The sequence below is a fragment of the Protopterus annectens genome, chromosome 3.part0, assembly GCF_019279795.1.
Source record: "Protopterus annectens isolate FY-2018-M chromosome 3.part0, PAN1.0, whole genome shotgun sequence".
Classification (NCBI taxonomy): Eukaryota; Metazoa; Chordata; order Ceratodontiformes; family Protopteridae; genus Protopterus; species Protopterus annectens.
The window spans coordinates 1,105,712,460-1,105,721,718 of record NC_056731.1 but is presented as its reverse complement, the minus strand read 5'-3'; the positions used below and the strand labels follow the sequence as shown (position 1 = coordinate 1,105,721,718).

Sequence of the window (9,259 nt, the reverse complement as noted above, 5' to 3'; positions counted from 1 at the left end):
GACTAACTCTTTCCAGACCTTAGACTACTTACTAACCCTCTTAACAGAAACCGGACGATATAAAGCCAAACTAGGCTGTGCCCCCCACCCCCTAACTATATATACTAACTCCAGGATCACACTACAGTGGGGAAAAGAGCATATACTTTTTACTTGCCTTTCAGTACTCTACACGCTGCCACTACTTCTGGGAACGCACATAACATCTGCCATATTACTTTAGATACTTCCCATAAAAATGTAAAGGGACATACCCACATTTAGAAACACTACAACACTACTCTCTGCATGACTATCGGTATTCTGACAGTCAGCACTTTATTTTACAGTAATTATTTTTATCACAAGCAAGTTACAAGTGAAGGGAAAGCCACATCATATCTATGGCTTAAAATTCAGTGAAATGAGACTTCAGTATTTTGAAAATTAGGTATTTTGGTTTTGGTCAAATGAAATTCTGCCAAATGAGTTTTCTGTCATGTGAAGTAGACCCGATTCTGCACCCTTGCTTGATAGCTGCATATTCTCATTCCAAGATCACTGTACCTTACAGAAAGGGAACTAGTCCTTGATACAGCAATGTTGAATGTAGTACATATTCCTGTTAAGCACACTTTAAAGTATTGCAGTTCCTTGGATTTCTCTAAAGATATTTACACTTTCAGAAGGCATAGAACTGAGTTTACTGGAAGTGCTTCAAAAGTTTCCCTGGAAAGAAACCCCTGAGAGTAGCGGACGGATATGATTTACAAACAAAGCTGGATAAGGAAAGCAATGTTCACAAGGATTGGATGTACTACCTTCAAACTGAGATAAAAAAATAAATAAATAACTGTATAAATGCCTGTGATCAGGGTCACAGATTAATTTTTGTAAGAAGCATATAGTCATACTGGCAGTATTCACAGTGAAAGTTGAGAGAGAAAAAAAGGACTTGGATTAATATACATTTTCTGAGAAATTAGAAGCTTCTATCTAATGTGTAGTAGTATCTAGCAAATGTAGCTGTGACTGTTTTGTCACAAAACACAGATCTTGTTAGGAAAAGAACTAAATCTTGACAAAGTCATGGTGCAGTCAATGTGTGTGTGTATCCATTTCCTCATTTTAGAAATTACTTTGTGGTTCATATAAATCAGTAATGTGTAAGCAGAGCATGTTTCTGATTCATTGTATCATCTTATTGACGCTGTTGGACCTTTCTTTGGCCAGTGGATTTCCTTCCTTCCTTCCAGGAAAACACTTCCCTGAAAAAACAAACAAAAGGGCTGAGGACTGAGATGTGGTATGCAAATCATTCTTAAGGAAAACCTGATAGGCCATGATGCCTGCTATTGTGCGTGTGTGTACAATGTCTCCTGCTGGTAACTCTCTCTCTGCTTGCTAGACAAGACAAAGAGGACAGCCTACTTATAGGCTTGTGTTTCTGTTAGGATGTGACGTGAAGCAATGCAGATTTAAGAAAGAACTACTCCATGGGAAATAGTAGTGTACCAGAATGTATTTATTTACTGGATAGTACTAGACTTCTGAACTCTGCTTGTTGCCATACAAATGTGTGATGTGATCATATAATATTTATGAAAAGATGAAATTAGAAATAAGCACCGTGTTTGTAAAGTAAGATACAGATGTAGATCTGCCATTTTATAAACAAACAACTCATACTTACCTGGCAGGGGAGAGACCACGATCAAGAAAGTGGTTCTCCCAGAGTGAGGCTCCTCCATTGCACTTAGGAGGGGTTGACCTCTGTGATTTCCCCAAATGCGGGAAACTCAACTGCATAATTTATGGTAGTGGGGGACTGCGTTCGCGCTGTGCCCTGATTTAACTGGTTAAGAAAGATTGTTATTAAAGACAGTTGTATGATCATGTAATTACACAGGTTTTTGTGCTTTTAATGTATTCAAAGTTTTTTTTATAAGAGAGAACATGGCATTTTTAGGGATAAAAATTAAAAAAAGAAGCTTATCAGTGCCATTGTTTAGTGATGATGCATACAGAGGGCACTATTTCTAAAGAAAAAAGGAAAAACAAAAACTTTTTTAGAAGAGAGGACATGGCATTTTTAGTGATTAAAAAAATAAAAAGAAGCTTATCAGTGCCATTGTTTAGTGGTAATGATGCATAAAGAAAGCATTCCTTCTAAAGAAAAAAAGGAAAAATAAATAACTTTACAGAAGCTATTTAGTAGTTAGACAAGTTAATCTGTTGAAAGCTCTTGTATCAAATAAGCAGTTTGCCTAGCCTCAGCATGCTTTCTGTATGAAGTCTACTTTATTATTTTTATACCTCACATCCATTTTTATATACTTCCTGTGCTGTCAGTTTGCTCTGGTTACTCAAGGTTCCTGTCTGTCGCAGATACGTGCTGGTTAACTGACTGTACTGAACTGTCCATAAAAACTGCAGTCTTGTGGCCCAGGTCAGAAAGCGTCCCCTAAAAAGAAAAAGACTCCCTTCACTGAACATGCATAACATATAAAATAAATTAGAAGCCAAGACTTTGTTAGAGTATTACGGTAGGTTCAAAACTAAACATTATGCAATTTTATTCCAAAGGGGTTAAAACTGCATACTATAGGATACTTCAGACAGTCAGGAACATATAGTTACAAACCTAAATCAAAACTAAATGAATGTATATTATGAACAAAAGAAAAACACAAAATGAGATTTTACAATATTGCAAAAAGGGATTCAGGAGTCAACAGAAGTCCTTGACATGCAAAAGAATGAGAAAAATTGGGAAAAAAATAATGATACTGATATTGCAATATAAGCTTCTTGTATAACTTTTAGAAGGTCACGTGAAATTAGCATTTCCAGAAATACTAGTTTGTTTTCCGCAGTGCAGTTTTGAGCATGTTCACTCTCTCAGAATGAATTAATCTTACTTGGGGGATGGATACAAACAGGGGCTACAAAACCAGTTCTATAAGACTGAGTAGGTTTTGTGTCTCTTGTCCTGAAGTATTTTTAGCATATTAGTGATGATTACGTTTCGCAGTGACTATTTCACAGAAAAGTTCTGCTGTTCTGATACCCACAGAGATGAAGGTTTCTTAGGATTTATGTATTGGTAATGAAACTATACATTTTATAAACTCTGCTGTTTCTTTCCATACCGTTCTAATAACGGATGCCAGTATAATGAATTTTTCTGAGCAAATGTCTACTCTTGAAGGTACGTCTGTTTCTAAATTTTCTTATTTACTGTAACTATGTTTTGTTTTAGTGATGTTGTGGGCATGATAGTAAATCACATGCAGTGGTCTGAATCACAGACCTGATGTCATTTTCATTCATCCCTTAGCAAGTGGGTTAGGATCTGACCCTCTGATCTGACTTGGCTGCTTTTTCTAGCTCGTGGAACATTGAAACTCTTGTGCTCCTCCCTCACCCATAATGCACTAGTCCCCTACCATACTTCAGATCTTGTTTGCTGCCTTCGAGTATGGATGTGGTCACTGTTAGCTCTCGAGCAATAGCAATTTTTTGTGCATAAAGCTGGGATTTTATATCTGTAACTATTTAAATTTCTGTTGCTGACAAGTTTCTATGTATCCTCCTTTGCCCTTCGTACACTTTTTATTGAATCTCTAAAATACCATAGGTGGTATTTTTTTCCCTTTCTGCTTTATACCTTTGAGGTAGTTCCTTTTATTACCATGGTTGGTAATGTTTACCTTTTTCCATTTTTTTACATAGAAAATAAAAATCTTTTCTATAATTCTCCTATCTTTTGATTCTCTCAATAGTTATGGCTGAGAAACCCTACAGTTTTAAAACAGTGTACGGCTGTGGCCATAAAATCCCATTACTGAATGCACATGCTAGGTATGTTTATTGTTTAAGACAGGCCCATTTGGAATATGCCTATGGTATTTGTAATGCGTGTAACCATAGGACCCTTATTGATTGTAGAACTAAACTTATTTTGAGAGGATTTCTCCCTTCTAAATCCTCCAATACAGCTTCTGGGCCTCAAACTCCTAAGAAATTTGACAAGAAAGAGGCTAGAAAGCATTCCCTAGACCCTACAAGTTCTTTGGCTATGTGTTCGTAGTCACCTGTAAAAGTTTCAAAACTTTCAGATTCAATCTGTTTGGATCCAAAGAAGAAATCCTTGCAGTCCGACTACTTTGCATCCAAAGGTCATGACAAAAAGTTTGGATCTGACACCCTCAGATCCTACAGAGCTTAAGAAAAAGTCACCCATGATCCGATCTCCTCCAAGCCTGGAACCTGTGTTTTCTTCCCTCCCATGTCTCTTTCTGTTAAGGCAACACTATTTTAGGAATTTGTTTATAGCTTCTTCTTTTCATTCCTCTAGAAGTCTGACTGAAGCAGATGTGGACAGGATAATGAGGAAATTCCCCTCTATGCAGATTCAAATGGGGGTTCTCTCAGCTCCCACCCCATTGCATCTGGAGACCTTCATGAGTACTGCCCCACTTATCTTGTCTCCTACTCTGATCCAACCTTTGGTTTTGGAGCAGTTCCATCCAAGAATCCCTGATCTGTCCGTATCGGATCTGAAGATCCTTGTATCTTGTATCTTCTATGACAATACCATCTTGAGTGGTCCGGCTCCAGGCATGTTGAGCCAGATGACTCTGATACATAGAATCACCTCCAGATCTGAGGTGTTGGTGTCAACTCCAAGGTTATAGGAGCCTTCTCTGCCCCTCAGACCCACGGAGCTGGACAGCTCATCTCCGACCCCCTGCATCCAGTGGTTTGCCAATGATCTAGAAGCATGTCTTATCAGAATTATTGGTCTCTTTCTGTCAGAGGCATTCTGCTTTTGAGGGAGTGGAGAGAGTTTTCTCTTCTCCAAGTGAAAGGATGCATCCATCCTCCTTGGCTCCTACTTCCATGACCCAGTTAGCTTTGCATCTTGAACCTCATCTTCCTATACACAGGGACAGCCAGCTCAAAGTCTCCAGAATACCCAGCATTGCATATTAATATATTCTGATACTTCTCTGGAATACTCCTGAGAGACTTGTTTGGTTACAAACATCTGCATTAGAAGCTGAAGCTAAGTGAAGCTTGCAGTAGTGTATTTTAGTATTCTGTTAAGTCCAAACTTGCAGTTTTAAAAGTACTGTATTTTTATTTTTTCCATTTCCTAATTGCGTGTTTCTGAACAGTGTGCTGGGTGTCTCTCTGCAATTAGTTCCTCACCCTCCTTCCATGTTCCTGTGTTGGTGGCTCTGGAATTGCCCGCCCCTCCTGTAAGTCTATATTAGAACACTCCTCCTGGGTCCCTCTCATTTACTCACTTAACCAAGTACAGTGAGATCATATTCTGAGTCTAGTGTTCAGTCTACTTAATAGAGAGAGAAGATTTGAGAAGGCCAGCCCACTTAGGTTCTTCCTTCCTCTCTCCTTGCACTAAAAAAAAAAAAAAATTGCACTTTATTCAATTGCTTTTACTGTATTTGTCTTTCCTCCTACTTTATTTTGCTTTTCTTAAAAGTACTCAATTTTATTTATTTTGCTGCATTTATTACTGCTTGGTAGTAGCCTGATTAAATGGTAACTGTTATAAGTGTTGGTTTAAGCAGTTGGACTTCATACAGGCTGTTTTATATTAAGAAGGTTTGTGGTCTGCACTGTTGTGGCAGGACAGGTAGCTTACATCCTTCTAAGCTGGAAATTGCTGATTGAAGGCCCAGTGTCTGCTATTCTAAAAGTATATTAGTTCTGGCTTAAGTACTTGGGCTTCAGGCCAGTTATTCTACATTAAGAAGGTTTGTGGTCTACACTCTTGTGGGAGGAGAGGATGGATTCTGCCCTTCTGAGCTGGGAATTTCTGTTCACAGGCTTATTGTGCCTGCTTATTTGAACTGTTTCTTTCTGAAATTGGTGCGGCTTGTTGCTGTAGTATAGACCAGATTCAGGCCTGCTGAATCTAGCTTTGTTTGTATAACTTGAGCACTGATCCAGGCTATCATTTTTGGAGAAGGTTCCCCTGCACCCTAGTAAGCAGGGGTGTGCAGTTAGAACTTGTCTAATTGAAGACTGCTGGAACAGGGCTCAGTTTTGAGTTCTTGTTTAAATCAGTTTGTTCATTTTCTATTGTTTTATATATATCTGTTTTTGTGTTACTTCCTACTTTATTACTAGGGCCATTGACTACAACTCTGATCTGCGATATATAACAATAAGTATCCTTTTCTGTGCATTTAAAGTGTTTTTTGAGTGTATCTGCTTTATTTCCTAAAAACATTTTATATATATATATATATATATATATATATATATATATATATATATATATATATATATATACACACACACACACACACATATACACACTTTCCTGCCTTTCTAAGCTAGTATAGTCCAGTTTTCAGGTTAGTGCTGAATTCAGGGCTGTGCTACAAATCTCTATGCTTGCCCATACCTTACTTGGATTGAAGGAGGTTCTCTGTTTACCTGTGAGAGAGGGGAGCTGTGAGCAGCCTATCTGTCCCTGGAGGAGTGGTTTCAGCCCAGAAATTAGTAGTTTATTGGCCATTTTGAGCTAATTTCTATCAGTTTAGTTTCCCTGTTGTAAATACCGTATTTGCCCGATTTTGAGCGCCGGGTTGCTAGGGTAAAACTATTCCTGGCTCCACAAAAAGGTCTCCTCTTCAAATTTTCCCTTGGAACTAGACAAACTTTCAACTTAAGCACTCAAGCCATTCATTTCTCAGCCCAGCACTTGCTCAAAACTTATAGCAAGCACTTATAAACCCTGGCTCTAGACCCTCCTGTACTGTACAGAAGGACAAGGCTCTCTATTCAACCTTACCAGCCTTCCAGTAAAACAGTTCACTGCACCTATCCAGGCATGACCAAAGGGCAGTTTCAGGTGTACTCTCCAGTCCAACTGGTGAATCTGGGCATTTTGTGGCAATGTTGCAACTGCCTTATATACACAGGCAACCCTCTCCTCCCACCACCAAACACTAATGCATGCGAGAGATGCAATTATACAGCCAAACTGGAGGCTAAGCTCTCTCAACCCAAGACGGAATCAGACAGTCAAGAGGAGAAGGGAAATACTTGCATGACACCACCAGTCTCACACAGACCCATTAAACCAGCACTGGCAAAAAACACACACAAATGCATGAAAACATACTCGTAGGCTCTAAATAAAAATCTGCAAAACCAACAGAGACCTCCAAAGCAAACATCCAAGCTACCTACGCCCCCCAACACAAACCATGAAACACATACTTCACAAAACCAGTGTGCCATGCAGTCACAGCCCTTAAGGCAAAATAACATACCCAACATACTAGTAATAGATGACTCTATAGTCAGGCACACTGATGTCCCACTCACTAGGCTGAATAAGGAGAAGGTTACTGTTAGCTGCCTGTCAGGTGCCAGGATCCGCCACATAACACAAGCATTCAGGTCACTCCAGAACAAGTACAAATATGACTCTGTCATTGTCCATGTTGGTGTGAATGACCTGAGCCGTACCTCCCTGGACTACATGAAAAGAGACATGGAAGAGCTCTCTGATCACATAGCCCAGGCCGGTATGACCCTGACCCTGAGTAGCATCCTGCCCTCACCAAGAATGATACCATGGTATAAAGAAAAAATTCTCGATTTCAACAATTGGCTACGTTTCTGGTGTTATTCAAAGGGGATCCAGTGTCTGTCCACCTAGGATGACATGCTCGACAAGCCACGCTGCTTCGCTAGAGACAGCTTGCACCTGTCACCCTTAGGATTTCGAATACCGGCCAAGGCTCTTGCCACCCCCATAGTGCCTTTTTTTAGGCAAGGCTCAAAAGACAAACCCACCGCCGTAAATAGCACAAGTAACAAAAACTGAGGGTAATGCTACTCAGTGCCAGAAGTCTAAACATCAAAATGCACGCACTCGAGGCACTCCTCGGTATGGAGAAAATCGATATATGTGCAGTAACAGAAACCTGGTTTAAGGCTCCAGAGAGCACCCCAGCACTACCAGGCTACAACTCATACCATACATTCTGGCCACATAACCCAAACCGAAATACAAAAGGTGGGGGTGTATCCATATTCATCAAGGATACCCACACCTCCAGGTTAGTGGCACAGCACGATGCTTCAGAGATCATCCACGTGCAACTAACAATGGGCAAAACTGCAATTCAAATTGTAGCTTGCTACAGATCATCCACCATGTCCCAGGACCCCCATTCCACTTTTCTGGAAACACTGGGAAACATAAAGGTCTTGCCAAACACCCTAATATTGGGTGATTTCAATTACCCAAACATTAACTGGGAGAACTACTCAAGTACTAACTCCTTTGCCCAACATTTCCTAGAATTTATAAACTCAAATGCCCTGGTTCAACTGGTCAGCACTCCCACCAGAGGTGACAACATATTGGATCTAGTCGTCACCAACATGGGCGACTGGTGTTCCACACCGGAGGTCAACCCCTCGCTGGTAAGATCTGACCATAAACGAATCACTTTGCATATCCACATTCTGCCCCCACCCACAGACAGGAAAACCACCATGAAAAACTTTTCAAAAGCAAACTTCACGTTACTTAAGACCGAGGTGGAAAGTTTCAAAGCCCCCCTGCTGAAGGATAACGCTGTCCAAGCTGCAAAATCCTTTACTAATGCATTCTATGGGCACCTACAAGAATGCATGGATCATGCCATCCCAAGCAAAACCAAGACTCACTCCTCCAAGAAAAGGAAACCAGTCTGGTGGACTCCTGCCATAACCAAGCTATACAATAGTATGAGTAAAATCCCAAGAAGGGAAGGCATCCCTGATCAGTATTAGCAAGAAACTATGACCCCTCATAAAATCATCTAAGGCGAGATTTGAAAGAAAAATTGCCAAGGACTCCAAAGATAACCACAAGGCATTCCTTAGCTATGTCGCGTATCAAAGTGGCAATGCTCAGATCTGCTTCAGAGTTAGAGCAGAATGGCACAAAACACATTGAACCGACCGATATCGTCAACATCCTGGCAGACAGGTTCAGTGCAAACTTCACCCCCCTCTCACCCCCAAAAGGGCCCATAATCATACCAGAAGAATGTAGAGTCCCTGAAATCACAGACACTCAGGTTAAAGCAGCCCTCTCCAAAGCCAAAAACACAGCATCAGTGGGACTGGACGGTGTCCCAGGCTGCGTCCTACATGAGCTCAAAGACTAACTAACCCCTCATCTAAACACACTGTTCAAACTCAGCCTCTCCACAGGCTATGTACCCATAGAATGACG

General features: G+C 40.4%; 1 non-coding gene across 1 annotated transcript; it reads left to right on the top strand.

Annotated features, from left to right (window-relative positions):
- Positions 1-1,664: 1,664 nt before the first annotated feature.
- On the top strand, positions 1,665-1,828 carry LOC122797383. Its single transcript, XR_006364104.1, has one exon. It is a non-coding gene; the product is annotated as a U1 spliceosomal RNA (small nuclear RNA).
- Positions 1,829-9,259: the final 7,431 nt, after the last annotated feature.